Source organism: Hyaena hyaena, unplaced genomic scaffold (assembly GCF_003009895.1).
Source record: "Hyaena hyaena isolate Hyena2069 unplaced genomic scaffold, ASM300989v1 scaffold_348, whole genome shotgun sequence".
NCBI classification, from domain to species: domain Eukaryota; kingdom Metazoa; phylum Chordata; class Mammalia; order Carnivora; family Hyaenidae; genus Hyaena; species Hyaena hyaena.
Window position 1 is genome coordinate 541,378 of NW_024080981.1, and position 16,377 is coordinate 557,754.

The 16,377-nt window shown below is 39.2% G+C and overlaps 2 non-coding genes across 2 annotated transcripts; both read left to right on the top strand.

Annotated features, from left to right (window-relative positions):
- The first annotated feature begins 13,515 nt into the window (after window positions 1-13,515).
- On the top strand, window positions 13,516-13,622 carry LOC120243654. The gene has a single exon (XR_005531366.1). It is a non-coding gene; the product is annotated as a U6 spliceosomal RNA (small nuclear RNA).
- A 1,088-nt stretch (window positions 13,623-14,710) lies between these two features.
- Window positions 14,711-14,815, top strand: LOC120243657. Its single transcript, XR_005531367.1, has one exon. It is a non-coding gene; the product is annotated as a U6 spliceosomal RNA (small nuclear RNA).
- Window positions 14,816-16,377: the final 1,562 nt, after the last annotated feature.

Here is a 16,377-nt window from a genome sequence, read left to right on the forward strand (position 1 = left end):
TTTTCTGTTCTCCATATGTACAAATTACTGGACATTGGTTTAACCCAATTAAATGTGTATAAACACAAAAGATAATATAGAGAATTCATGTTACCTCTTGTGAGAGAGCTAGTGCCAACTGATTCACCATCACAGCTCTCCTTTCTCTTTGCAAAGTGCACAGTGACAGAATATGGTCATATACATCCACATGATAGAAGAAGGGAAATGGGAATTCCGAATGCCAAAAATCAAAGGGAAGTGGTCCTTAAGAGTCCTAGGATTTTAGAGCAGAAACGTTTCCAGAGAAATCCAGCCTATTAAATGTCCAAAGCAAATTTTGTATTAGGTTTACCAACCCTATCATGTTTTAAGCTGTTTCAAAGGGTTAGAAGATGGGTAATGGCCTATGAAAGATTTAAACAAGATAAATGGATTCCAAGTCTCTCATATCTAATGGCTAAAGTACTGTTTTATGCTCTCTTTAATTGTCCAAGGCTATCTCCACTCATGACAAGCAAAGGAAAGTTCAACATTAGTTTGATTTCCACTAAAAGAACAAGTCTTCTCTGAAGGACTTCACTTCCTAGAAATGTAGAATTGATCCGAAGTCTCTGTTGTTCTGATGTACACATTACCTTTGCTAGCCACAATAGCTAGACTACAAAATCTTGAAAATGAGTCCCATAGCTACCCAGGTGACAAACAATACTTGTAGGACTTTCAGTACAATTCAGTCAGCCTGTAGAACTTCATGGTTTACATTATTCCCAAAGCATGTCCTAGTACCAAACGCAGAAATCAATCCTTATAGAAGCCTTCACCCTAGAGATGCAGAAAGACGCGTTAACAATGGAATATTCATGGGGACAGTGCTGGTTTTCTTCTGGATGTCCTGTCTGGTGCTATTGTTCCCGAATTCCTTCCATCTCTATTACCAGGGCTAGCCTTTCCTTAGCCATGAGAGTGACTGTGGGGTTTGGAGTATAATTTATTAAGGTATAATGTAACACTGTATATATTTAAAGTGCACAACATGATGATTTGATATACATATACACTGTGAAATGATTACCACAATCAAGTTAATTAACACATTTATCAACTCACGTAAGTATCTTTTTCTGTGTGGTAAGAACACTTAAGATCTACTCCCAGCAAATTACAAGTATAAAATGCAGTACTCTTAATTATTGTACATTATATCTCCAAACTTAGTGATCTTATAAATGAAAGTTTGTACTTTTAAAACTCTTGTTCATAATCCCTACATTTCTAGATATGCCACTCTACACCAACCTTGATTTTCTATTAATCCATTAAATGTATAATATTCTCCTAATTGACATTTAAAAAAAATTTAGCAAGAACTAACAGGGAAGCACCAATAGACTTTTATCCTATCTCTTTTAGATCTTTCTTTGATTTCCCCTAGACTTAGTCTGAATTCTTTTAGGACTAGGATATATGAAAACACTTTAACTTGAAAAGCTAAAGTACTGTACTTATTTGCATTCATGGAGAGTACCTACTCTGTGCCAGGCTTGGCAATGCTGAGCATGGGGGTCCAGGGACAAGGATGATACAGCTTCTGGCCTCATGAAGTTGACAGTCAATAAAGGAAGAGGCATTTAAACCAATAGTTATAACCCCTCAATTAAAAAGGATTTCATCAAGTTAAGACAGTCTGAATTCCAAAAAAACAAAACAAAACAAAACACAGAACTGAACAAAACTGCAAACTTTTGAATTTAATTACCAAGAGTATGTTTCTATCTTTTCTCTTTGAAATTACAAGGAGACTGGGATGGAGCTTGCTCAGAATCTGTCTTCAGGCCCCTTGTTATAATAGTTCCTAGAAGATGGAAACAACCTACTTACAATGTTATTTTCATATTTAAGCAATAAAGCTCGCTTGGGATAGGGCCCAGACTCAGCCACATATACTAAATTTAGCTTTACAGTAGTAGGATGATAGAAGATTTTTCAAAAAAGTTAAACACAGTAATAACATTAAGTGGAATTTATTAAACACTTGCTCAACCCAAGGCTCTATTATTATCATCCCCATTTTACACATGAGGAAAATGGAGTCCAGAGAAGTTAGTTAACTTTTCCAAGGCCACTCTGACAGTCAGTGGCAGTGCCTGAGCATTCACTCACTAATGTACTGCCTCTTCAGGACTTGACATGGACCCTCTTTCAACACTCTTACCCATCTGCAAATATCACGTGTCATCTCCCACCTACCCTCCTCCCACCCTCTCCCACTACATCCTCCACCCATGACCTTCTAGCCAACTAGGAGTAATCACAAACATCTCATGTTTCTCCCAATTTTGGCTCCCCAGCCTATCAACAAATTACTTTGAAGTTATGTAGCAATCACATTTATGTCCAATACCTTTCTGCAAATGATCATGTCTTTTAAACTCACCAAAAATCATAAATATACTGACAAACTGTCTAAACACATCAATGTCCTTTGCTGAAAAACATAGGGGAGTTTGGTTTCTATCCCGGTGAGAGCCCAGTCCCTTGACAGTGATTTGTGAGACACAAGGTTTGAGTATTTGAGAATCTCTGGTCTATAGCAAAGAGTGACAGCTGGTGTACTTCAAGACTCTAGACAGCATCAAGGCTGAAGTGCAGCAGTACTCAGGCTTTGTAAACAGTAAGAATCTTGCAGTGCATTCCATTGACTCCTTCCAAACTCAGCTCCCTCCAGTGGTTGGATTTGATAGGTTTCAAGCCCCTACTACACCTCTCTCCCACTCAAGAGTTCTCCCAAAGCCCCTTCTGCATGTTTTTTGCTGTCATTATCCAAGTGGATGATGGCATCAAACCAAAGCTAACACTCTTAGATTCACTCAGCTCCCAAGAACACATTGTTGAGAATATTGTCCCTGAAGTTTCCCAGTCAGCTATTTACACAGAAAAGTTTCCTTGTCTATCCTTCACACATCATAACTCTGTCCTATCTATGCCAGCTACTCTTTGATACTGCACAAGACTGAGCTAACAGACGTGGCTGCGCATTGCCTCTCCTTCTAGGCTTAGTCAATGGACACATTCTTCCTCTACCCTGTTCTTTTCCTCTCCCCTTTTTCACCACTTAAGCCCTTGTATTCCAGTATTGGTTTATTTGTAAAAGAATCACCCCAAGAATTTACCAAAAATGAAGAATAAGAAACTCACGAAGTGTTCTAGATACTTTATCTGTAAAGAATTGAATACAAGGAAGGCATTAAAGGGAAAGGGCAACAGGAGAAACTCCTGTATCCCAATATCCTGGTTCTCTTTCCCATATAACTCTTGGGGAAAAGTAGGCACTCAATTGTGGAAGTAAAGGAATGCTTCCCCTTGTCACACAACACATCTTTCCTAAAGGGCTGTGTATAAGTTAAATCCCATTTATTCATTAGACATTTGATAGACATTTTCAAAGTGAGGATTCTATGGCAGACTCTGGGGGATAAAGAGATAAAGTCCATATGGACTGCCATTTGGGAGATCAGACTTGTAAATAGATAAATAAGTAGAATACAAGGTTGGAACTGGTGAAATTTAAATTCGCATAAAGTGCTATGGAAGCTGAGGAAGAGGAAGAGATTAGGGGCACTAAGGAACACAGGAACAGAAGCACAGAAGCTGGAATCTGATGTTATAGGTAGCGGGGAACATCTGGGTTACAGTAATCATACTTTTTCTTAAATGCAACTTCCTGAGCTGTGCCACAGTGAAGCTCAGGGTTCCCTAGCTAGTGGAAACTTGGGCGATCATTCTTAGAGCCACAGAGAAAGCAGACCTGAAACTGCTACGGAAGAAAAAAACCCAAACCATTGTCAAAGAAAAACTATTTTGATCTATTATATTTCAAGAAAACTTCAATTACAATCTCTTGAGGAAAATCAATGTGTGTAATCTTGTTTAACAATTAAAATTAATGTAAAACACTAAAGTATAGCCTTCAAGACTTTAGAAGATAAACTCTTTCTCCTTTCTTTCTTTCTTTCTTTCTTTCTTTCTTTCTTTCTTTCTTTCTTTCTTTCTTTCTTTCTTTTTCTTCCCTCCTTCCCTTCCTCACTCCCTCCCTCTGATCCTTCTCTTCCTTCCTCCCTTTCTCTTTTCTTTTTTTTCCTTTTCTTTCTTTCCCTTTCCCTTCCGCTTCCCATTCTCTTCCTTTCCTTTCCTTTCCTTTCCTTTCCTTTCCTTTCCTTTCCTTTCCTTTCCTTTCCTTTCCTTTCCTTTCCTTTCCTTTCCTTTCCCTTCCCTTCCTTTCCTTTCCTTTCCTTTCCTCCTTCCTCCCTTCCCTTCTTTTTCTGTGCAAGGAACCACTATCCTCAGAGTAATGGCCACATATGTCTAGAGGTCCTAGATGCCTGAATTCTGGTGCAAGGGAGCAAACTATGCATGCTGCATGACTCAGCACCCAAGGTCCTCTGGGATCGTCTCTACGTCAATCTTACTCTGAAACTGGGCTGCTGAGAAACTCCTTGTCTGCACATCTCCTCCTGCCCCCTCCATCCTCATCTTTGCCCCCAAATTGTTACTGAATGAGTAAATAAATAAAGTAGCCATGCTTTAATATTGGCTAAAACACTGGAATTAGCAAATTATTATGTAAAATTTTGGAATCAGATCAAGATTATCCCCATGTTACTGTCATGACTATTTCAGTATGCCTCTTTCCCCAAAACATCTGAGGTTTGTAGGGTTCCTACAGAGTTATTCCTTTGCTCCTTACAAAAAGCTGAGTAATAACTTATCATTTGACTTGGGTTCTATAGATCTGCATAATACTTTACTCTTCTATTATTACTCATGTAGGGACAAATTTCTTGCACATTATATTAAAACTTACAGAAACTAAAGGTTAATCTAGTCACTGCACTAATTCAAAAACTTTATAAAAATGACCAAGCTACACCACACCTAAGTAAGATGCTAATGTTGAATTTTCAAGTTTTTTTAAGAGCGAGACAGAGAGTGAGAGAATGAGAGAGAGACAGAGATTGAGAAAGTGAGAGAGAGAGAGAGAAAGCACGTGTGTGCAAGGGGAGGAGAAGAGGGAGAGGGAGATAAAGAATCCAAGGAATCCCAGTCAGGTTCTGTGTTCAGAGCAGAGCCTGATGTGGGGCTTGATCTCAGGATCATGAGATCATGACCTGAACTGAAATCAAGAGTCGGATGTTTAACCGACTGAGGCACTCAGGCACCCTGAACTTGCAAGGTTTTTATTTTATGAGTCAATAAAGGCTCATAAAATAAATATTTGCTATGAAACTGTCTATGTTACATCTACCTATGGGTTCTCAGAAACATGGAATAGGATTTGGTCTGTGACCTTAATGGCTCAACAGATGATTCTTCAAAAAGACACAAAAATCAAATAATGTATTCTTTTTTTTTTTAAATGTTTTATTTATTTCTAGGGGAGAGGGAGAGAGAGACAGCGTGAGCAGGGGAGGGTCAGAGAGAGAGGGAGTCACAGACTGAAACAGGCTCCAGGCTCTGAGCTGGCAGTCAGCACAGAGCCCGACGCGGGGCTCGAACCCACGAACCGCGAGATCATGACCTAAGCAAAAGTCGGACGCTTAACCGACTAAGCCACCCAGGCGCCCCTCAAATAATGTATTCTAAAACTCTTTTCTTTAACTCTTCTCTGAAGCAACACGTCTTCCAAGCTTCCTTAGAAGGGAAATAGACTCTTTGTTGTCACAAATATGATGCTGGTCCTCATGCTTCTTCTCCCCAAGGACATAGACATGGTTACCAAAATCTACCCTCTCTAAGTGACTCGATGCAGAGGGAGAAGAGGAGAAATCTCTGACAAATGTCATCCCTGTGCAATAGCATCTAAGAGTAGAGGACTGTGCCAACAGATGTCATTCTTTGTTTTGGGGCCTGGTCATATTTTTCCATCATCTCTGAAGCAGAGAAAGTGCTACACCTGGAAGGCCATTTTCTGAACCTACTGGAGATACCACAGGAGTTTTTGCCACCTTCAAACCTGCTGTACCTTAAATCAGTGAAACATTCATGGCCAGTTATCCCAGGAAGCTTGAAGTTGTGATTAACTGCTACTAATCTTCTTGCTCAGACATGGCTAGTAAATCTTATTCTTGAGGAGTTCAAGAACACAAGGCTCATGTGCCATTGTTCACATCTGTTAAATGGCCTAATACAAGTAGCTCAGAACCTCCTAACGCTCATTGCTCCCACAGAACACAACACCAAAGGATGTTAATAAGTATGAAGCAAATATAAAAATGAAGTGTTACTTGGTTGTGTACATTTTGAAAATGCTGACTTAAATATAGTGAAACTGATTTTTTTACTACAAGACATCTCAAGGCTTTTCATAGGTTTTAGGAGCACTGGGAATCTCCAAGACGACCTCGCTGAGTTTTTGGTTTGCTTTGCTTTCCATCCTTCCATCCTTTACTTTCCATCCTCTGTCATTAGAAATGACAGAAAGGGGGCTTCACCATGGCGGAAGCAGAGGAGCAGGGAACCTGGTCTATTAAACTATCTAACCGAGGTAGGATGGAGGAGAAGTAGGGAGCTCTGTACATTTCACTCACCCCATCTCTCAACGGAGAAGGCCTGAAGCTATAGGACACTGAACCGCAGGAGTTTGGGAAGAAAAGAGACAGAGTCCAATGAGAAGACAACTTCATAGGTGCCTGAGTGCGAACTGGGGAAGATAAAAACGGGCAGGGACCCGGAGACACGGAGGGAGGGGAGGGAACCCCCTTCGCTGGGAGCCTCAGTGAGTCAAGGGAAAAAGAAAGAGTGGCTGGAATTGCTCACAGAACTGTTCCTGGAGAAGAGAAAAACCTTGGCTCGGGACAGGGAGTGATCTTGTTCCTAGCTATGGTGCTGATTGTGGACTGGGTGCCCCGGTCACAGGCAGCGCCAGGAGAGACATCTCTGCTGCTCTACCAGCTCAATCCCCAGGAGGGAAGTAGCTTGGCTTGAAACTGCTCCGCTGCTCTCCTATTTTGATCCCCGGCTGAGAAGGACACAGCCTGCAGGTTTATATTTCGGGTGGTATCGATAAAGTGTGCGGACTAAGACCTAGAAATGAGATGGTGCTTGGGATATAGAACACAGCCCACTTTGGCTACTCCCTCAGCACGGGAAGATCGGACCCAAAAGAGTGATTTTTAATGCTTCGTTCAAGAAGAGACTGGGGCACCGCCATTTTTCTCCCCACAACCACCAAGGTGGGACCTCATGGAGCAGTCCACTGTACACATTGGAAGCTAAGACCTGCCTACACCAAACCACACCCATCCCTGCTAGAGAGCTGCTTTTTTTTTTTTTAACTGGGCCTGTGGCAACACCAACATGGATGCAATACAGTGATTAATTCTAGATCAATTCTTTCTATTCAGATAGATTTTCCCTTCTCTCATTCCTATCACCCCCCTCTGCTGGACTCAGCACTCGGGTCATTGGTTTGCTTAAACAGTCACATTTAATCCATTCCCCAGATGTATATTCTACACTTCCATTGCTACCTTTCTCTCTCTCTCTCTCTGGAGTAATCAGGCTATATAGTTTCTCTGAGTAACATTATCTTCGTTTCTTTCTCCTCACCTCCTACCATATTCTCCTCTTTCTAAGAATTAAGCCTCTTAGTCTCTCTGCCTGATCATTGTCCAATTTCACTTTCTCCCCGCCCTGTCATTTCTCTCTTTGTATATGCATTTCCATCAGCACTGCATACACCCTGGTCTTTATTTGTAGCTGGAAATTCTGGTTTTATGCTTTTAGACTGTCTTTTGTCTTTTGGGTTTTTTCCTTTTTTCTTTTCTTCTTTTTTACTTTTTATTTTTATATTTATATTTTTACTATTTGCTTTCCCTCCTTCCTCTTTTTTTCCTTTTTTCACTTCTTTTTCTTTTATTTCTCTTTTTCCCTTTCAGTTTTCATCTTTGTTGCATTTGTCTGGGCATTTACATACCTTTGTTCCATGTGTGTTTGTCTGTCTGTTTTCTTTTCCAGGGCTACCTCAAGAAACAAGCCAAAGTACACATGGTGGAGAGTCCCAAAAACCACTAAGAGTAGGGAAATAAAATAACCAAAGTCTCAACAAGAGAGATCAAGAGACACCATTCAAAGAAACTTCCTGAACCTACAGCCCCTGGATAGTCAATGAGCCTTCTTTAATACAGCAGTACTCGCAGGTGCAGAGTGCATAACAAGCTTTTAAAACTAAAAGGAGACAGAAAGCTAGCCAAAATGACAAAACGGAAGAACTCTCCTACAAAGAAATTCAAGGAAGAAATGACAGCTAGAGAACTCTTCAAAACAGATATAAGCAACATAACTGAACAAGAATTTAGAACAATAATCATAAAATCAATCGCTGGGCTTGAAAAAGGCATTGAAGACATCAGAGAAACTATTGCTACAAAGACTACGGAGCTTAAAAATACTTGTGATGAATTTTAAAACACTATAAATGAGGTGCATAATAAAATGGAGGCTTCCAATGCAAAGATTGAAAAGGCAGAGAGGAGAATAGGTGAATTAGAAGACACAATTATAGAAAAAGAGGAAGCCCAGAAAAAGAGAGATAAACCGATCCAGGAACATGATAAGAGAGTTTGAGAGCTGAGTGATAGAATCAAATGGTGCAATATCCGTATCAGAGGAATTCCAGAGGAGGAAGAGAGAGGGAAAGGCCCGGAAGGAGTCCTTGAACAAATTATAGCAGAGAACTTCCCGAATCTGGGGAAGGAAACACATAGAAATCCAAGAGGCACAAGGAACTCCCCTCAGATGTAACTTGAATCGATCTTCTGAATGACATATTATAGTGAAACTAGCAAAATAGAAGGACAAAGAGAGAATTCTGAAAGCAGCTAGGGATAAAAGGGCCCTAACATACAAAGGGAGACCTATCAGAGTGGTTGCAGACCTCTCTACTGAAACTTGGCAGGCCAGAAAGCAATGTCAGGAAATCTTCAATGTGATGAACAGAAAAAATATGCAGCCAAGAAACCCCTATCCAACAAGCCTGTCATTCAGAATAGAAGGAGAGATAAAAGTCTTCCCAAATAAACAGAAACTAAAGGAATTCGTCACCACTAAACTAGCCCTACAAGAAATCTTGAGGGCAACTCCATGAGGGAAATGTAGCAAGGAACACGAGGTACCAGAGACACCACCAAAAGCATGAATTCTACAAAGAACACAATGACCTTAAACCCATATTTTTCAATAATAACACTGAATGTAAATGGACTAAATGCTACTATCAAAAGAAATAGGGTAGCAGAATGAATAAAAAAACAAAACCCATCTATTTGCTGTCTACAAGAGACTCATTTTAGACCTCAGAACACCCTCAGATTGAAAGTAAGGGGATGGAGAAATATCTATCATGCTACTGGAAGTCAAGAGAAAGCTGGAATAGCTATACTTATATCAGACAAACTGAACTTTAAAGTAAAGGCAGTAACAAGGGATGAAGAAGGGCATATATAATTCTTACAGGGTCTATCTATCAGGAAGTGCTAACATTTATAAATATCTACACACCTAATACGGAAGCACACAAATACATAAAACAATCACAAACAGAAACAATCTTATGGACAAGAATGTGCTAATAGCAGGGACTTTAATACTCCACTTACAGCGATGGATAGATCAACAAGACAGAAAATCACTAACGAAACAATGGACTTGAATGATACATTGGACCAGATGGATTTGACAGATATATTCAGAACCGTACATCCTGAGGCCATGGAATTCACTTTCTTCTCAAGTGCGCATGGCACATTCTCCAAGATAGATCACATACTGGGACATAAAGCAGCCCTCAATAAATATAAAAGTTTTGAGAACATACCATGCACATTTTCATATCAGAATGCTATGAACTTTGAAATCAACCACAGAAGAAGTCTGGAAAACCTCCAAAAATATGGAGGGTAAAGAACATCCTACTAAAAAACGAACGGACCAATTAGACAATTGAGAGGAAATTCAAAAATATATGGAAACAAATGAAAATGAAAATACAGCAATTCAAACTCTATGGGATGTGGCAAAGGCAGTCCTAAGAGGAAAGTACATTGCACTTCAGGCCTATTTCAAAAAATTAAATAAAGTGCAAATACAAAATCTAACAGCTCACCTAAGGGAATTAGGAGATCAACAAGAGCACCCCAAACCCAGTAGGAGAAGAGAAATAATAAAAATCATGGCAGAAATAAACAATATAGAATCCAAAAAAAAAAAAAACAAAAACAGCTGAACATATCAATGAAACCAAGAGTTGGTTTTTTTGAAAAAATAAACAAAATTGACACACCTCTAGCCAGACTTCTCAAAAAGAAAAGAGAGAGAACCCAAACAGACAAAATCATGAATGAAAAGGGACCGATTACAACCAACCCCTCAGAAATACAAGCAATTATCAGGGAATACTATGAAAAATTATATGCCAACAAATTGGACAATGTAGAAGAAATGGAAAAATTCCTAAACACACACTCACTACCAAAATTCACATGGGAAGAGATAGAAAATATGAAAAGACCTATAGCTCGTGAGGAAATCAAATCAATTATCCAAAATCTCCCAACAAATTAGAGCCCTGGGCCAGATGGCTTCCCTGGGGAATTCTACTAGACATTTAAATCAGAATTAATACCCATTCTTCTCAAGCTATTCCAAAAATTAGAAATCAAGGAAAACTTCTGGACTCATTTTATGAAGCCAGCATCACTTTGATTCCCAAGCCAGACAGAGACCCAGCAAAAAAAAGAGAACTACAGGCCAATATCCTTGATGAATGTAGATGCAAAAATCCTCAAGAAGATACTTGCAAATCGAATCCAACAGCACATAGAAAGAATTATCCACCAGGATCAAGTGGGATTCATTCCTGGGTTACAGGGCTGGTTCAATATTCTCAAATCAATCAATGTGATACATCACATTAACAAAAGAAAAGATAAAAACCATATGATCCTGTCAATAGATGCAGAAAAAGCATTTGACAAGATACAGCATCCCTTCTTAATAAAGACCCTCGAGAAAGTCGGGACAGAAGGAACTTACCTAAACATCATAAAAGCCATCTTTGAGAAGCCCTCAGCTAACATCATCCTCAATGGGGAAAAACTGAGAGCTTTCCCCCTGAGATCAGGAACATGACAGGGATGTCCACTCTCACCGCTATTGTTTAACATAGTGCTGGAAGTCCTAGGATAGCAATCAGACAACAAAAGGAAATCAAAGGCATCAGAATTGGCAAAGAAGAAGTCAAACTTTCACTTTTCACAGACAACATGATACTCTACATAGAAAACCTGACAGACTCCACCACAAGCCTACTAGAACTGATCCATGAATTCAGCCATGTTGCAGGATACAAAATCAACATACAGAAATCGGTTGCATTTTTATACACCAATTGAAGCAACAGAAAGAGAAATCAAGAAACTGATCTCATTCACAATTGCACAGAAAAAAAACATAAAATACCTAGGAATAAATCTAACCAGAGATATAGAAGATCTGTATGATGAAAACTATAGAAAACTTATGAAGGAAATTGAAGAAGACACAAAGAAATGGAAAAACATTCCATGCTCATGGATCTGAAGACTGTTGTTAAAATGTCATGACTAGCCAAAGCAATCTACACATTCAATGCAATCCCAATCAAAATTGCACCAGCATTCTTCTCAAAGCTAGAACAAACTATCCTAAAATTTGTATGGAACCACAAAAGACCTCGACTAGCTGAAGTAATATTGAAGAAGAAAACCAAAACGGGAGGCATCACCATCCCAGACTTTAGCATCTACTAAAAAGCTGTCATCATCAAGACAGTATGGTATTGGCACAAAAACAGACACATAGACCAATGGAATAGAATAGAGAACTCAGAATTGGACCCACAGATGTATGGACAACTAATCTCTGATGAAGCAGGAAGGAGTATCCAATGGAAAAACGACAGCCTCTTTAACAGATGATACTGGGAGAAGTGGACAGCAACATGCAGAAGAATGAAACTAGATCACTTTCTTACACCATACACACACACACAAAAATCTCAAAATGGATAAAGGACTTGAATGTGATATAAGAAACCATCAAAACCCTAGAGGAGAAAGCAGGAAACAACCTCCTTGACCTCAAATGCACCAATTTCTTACTTGACACCTCCCCAAATGGAAGGGAATCAAGAGCAAAAATGAACTATTGGGACCTCATCAAGATAAAAAGCTTCTGCATGGCAAAGGAAACAATCCATAAAACTAAAAGGCAACTGACAGAATGCGAAAAGATAGTTGCAAAAGACATATCGGTTAAAGGGCTAGTATCCAAAATCTCTAAGGAACTCACCAAATTCCACAACCAAAAACAAACAATCCAGTGAAGAAATGGCAGAAGACATGAACAGACACTTCTCCAAAGAGGACATCCAGATGGCGAACAGACACATGAAATGATGCTCAGCATCCCTCCTCATCTGGGAAATACAAATCAAAACCATACTGAAATACCACCTCACGCCGGTCAGAGTGGCTAAAATGAACAAGTCAGGAGACTATACATGCTGGTGAGGATGTGGAGAAATGGGCACCCTCCTCATTGTTGGTGGGAATGTAAACTGATGCAGCCACTCAGGAAAACAGTGTGGAGGTTCCTCAAAAAATTAACAATTGTACTCCCCTATCACCCAGAAATAGCACTGCTAGGAATTTACCCAAAGGATACAGGAGCGCTGATGCATAGGGGCACATGGACCCCAATGTTCTTAGCAGCACTCTCAACAATAGCCAAAACATGGAAAGAGCCTAAGTGTCCATGACCTGATGAATGGATCAAGAAGACGTGGTTTATGTATACAATGGAATACTACATGGCAATGAGAAAGAATGAAATCTGGCCATGTGTAGCAACGTGGATGAAACTTGAGGGTGTTATGCTGAACGAAAGAAGTCAGGCAGAGAAGGACAGCTACCATATGTTTGCAGTGTAGGTGGATTAGGAGAAACTTAATGGAGGACCATGGGGGAGGAGAAGGGGAAAAATATTTGGGGAGAGGGAGGGAGGCAAACCTTGAAAGATGCTTGAATGCTGAGAACAAACTGAGGGTTGGTGGGGGAGAGGGGAAGGGTGATGGGCAAGGAAGAGGGCACTTGTTGGAGAGCACTGGGTGTTCTATGGAAACCAACTTGACAATAAACTATGAAGGGAAAATTAAAAAAAAAAAAAAAGAAATGACAGAAAGGAAACTTTAAAAACCTAACAATAAATATTTAATGAGATTTGGTATGTAAATAACAGTTGAGGTCTCCTCCAAACTGTTATGAGGGTCCAGGGGAAAATGAATGTAGTAACTACACTGGTGATTTTTAAGTGGTTCATTGTTTTTAGTTTGAGATGCTCCCCAAAATGTCCCCAACATAGTGTATCCAAAAACCTGGGCACAGCTCTAGGGATAAAGGGCTTACACCTAACCTTTCTTTTAAATAAAAATGGAAAGCAGTGCTCACTTTGGCAGCACATATAGTAAAATTGAAATGATACAGAGAAGATTAGCATGGCCCCTATGCAAGGATGACACCCAACTTTGTGAAGCACTCCATAATTTTTATAGGTCAAATATATTTCAATAAAGCTGTAATTTTAAAAAAAGGAAAACAGAAAAAACTTTCTTCTAACAAAAAAAACCCACCCAAGAAGTGCAATGATTATTCATTATGAATGTGTCACTCTCAGAATTACCTATGTAAGAAAATATTCTCCTTCAGAATTACCTATGTAAGAAAATATTCTCCTTCATGCAAACAGTGAGAGCCACAAATTAATATGCCCTTAATCCCTAACATCTAAGTAATTTTGAAGCCAGAAACAAGGTAAAATCTGTTCACAAGGTGTACCACTACAGTTCAATTCTTATACATAGGAAATATTCCCATTATAGAATTTCAAGACTCTAAAGGACAATTTGTGTTTCTATTGGGATGTTTTAATAAAATGAACAATTTGGCATATGAGACATGTAAGTTCCATGCAATATTTGAAAATATATCTGTGGAGCTAACCAGTTGCATACCTGGGGAAATGCCCTTTTGAAAAAAAAAAAAGCATGAGAATGAATATAATGGTTACATTCTATGGTTTATAAACAGATTTTCCATATCTGTTCATTTTTTGATTACAGAAGTATCAGAGTTCCCAGAGAACCTAAACGCCAAATTACATTTATTGCAATAAATATATATTACATTTTATTTTATATATCACACAGTTCAAGGAAAATATGTACGTTGAGTTTTCATTTATGAGAGAATATGATCATATATATACTTATATAAATATAAAATCAGATGCAAAAAATTAACATACAACTTCAGTCCTGTTTGTATTTGTTCTCCAACTGAGTTTGTGTGTGTGTATATGTGAGCACGTGTGCACACGCACACACCCCTCAATCCAAAACCTACAATTTACCAAAACCAAAAACATTTTTTCTTTCCTTCACTTCACTTTACAATTCTCTCAGGGAAATGGATAGAGTGCTACATTTAGAGTGACCAAGTAGAATCTCTTAAGATAAAATATGATTTGAGTTTAATTCTGTAGCTGATGAAGATCAAGGGCATCTATAAACAGATTTTTTGTGTGTGCTATGTAATTCCACATGCATTCAATTCACTACTGTTAAGAATCAACTATGGTGCTTGCTTCAGCAACACATATGCTAAAACTGAAACAATTACAGAGATTAGCATGTCCCTAGCACAAGGATGACATGCAAATTCATGAAGCATTCCATATGAAAACAAAAAAAGAATCCACTGTGATTACTTGATTTTACATTTTGACCTGTGCTTTAATCCTGACTGAGCATATCTTGATTGTATGAATTATTGATTAATTCAGGTGTTATTATTTAGATTTTTTACTTAGATTTTTCCCAATCACTTATGACTTGATCAGTTTCAAAGCACACAGGACTCTTACTTCCACTGGATTACAAGTGCATGGTAAAATATAAAAGGTTAAGTCTAAAAAAAAAGTCTAAAAGACAAAAACTGTTTTCTTACCCAAGAACAAGAAGTGAAGAAACTGATGAATGTTGTTTGTGGGCAGTCGATAGTCTACCCAGATGACCTTCAAAGAATGAAATGTTTCTAGATCAAAAATAGCCCTTCTAGCAACACAAGGGAAGTCAATTATCAAGTAAATGCACATTTAAAATACAGGGGAGAACCCTCTTCAACTACCAAGACTTTCCAAGTTAGAACTGACTTTTCCATACTGTGCTCTGATTCTCATAGCAATGCTTTAGAGTGGGGAAAGTAGGATTGCTCCTCACTCAAGAAGGTTCTTCTTAAACTGCTCTTAGCTTCCACATAAAGTCAAATTTCCTTAGTCTCCTAATTCCAGCCCCCTTCAATCACCATGGCAGCCTGCTTGACCAAAGGGACTGAGCTTGCTGATGCTATCTTGTCCAGTGGCCCTGACATGATCTCTGGAGATGATAATAAGATTTGCTTCTATGCAAACTCTCCTTCAGGTACAATTAATAAAAAATTTTATGTGTAATCCTTACCTTAGTTCATAGATACAGAAGTGTTGATGTTTATGAATTTCTTCTAACTGGTATTATGGACTTGCTTCATGTTAAGCAGACAGTATTCCCATCTTCTCTGAGGGACACATAATCCTTGTACCATTTGGGCAATACCAATGCTGCAGCCAAACAGCATGGTCCCAAAATAGAAATCTGCTTCTGATGTTTAGGAAACATACCCCACAGCTTTGATGAGGCTTTGAAGGCCTATGGGGATCTGTATATAAAAGTTTGGATCCAAAAAGATATCACTTTTCCACAATCATGTAGAATGCTTTTTTATGCATGTTCTTCTCAGATTCCTCCTCCATGAACCCCAAGGAGTTCATTTTCTACTACTCTCTCAGGGCACTCGCCACTTTCTAGGGTGTCTACTGCTATTCAAGCCCTTTGGTCACCCCCACCACTGGAGTATGAGCACAAGGCTAGAATCTGGTCTCATTCTTCCCTGTCCCCAGCATCTATCACAGAGTAGAAGTACAAGAATCGTGCACTGAGCCACACCACTGTTTACATCTTCTGAGTGCCAAGAAGTACTTGCCATTGCCCAGGCACATGCTCTTCATTGCCTCTCACCCACCTTTTACTCAATGACAGACTCCCTTCCTGGAAACCCTTCCCCATGACTTTACTGATTGAAGCCACATCTATCTTTCAAAGACATATTCCCCAAAGCACCTTCTCCAAGAGTGACTTTCTGATCCGCTCTCCAGTACCCCTGATGGCACCTGCCCTAGTTGGCACTCTATGAAAGTCATGTTTTTCCC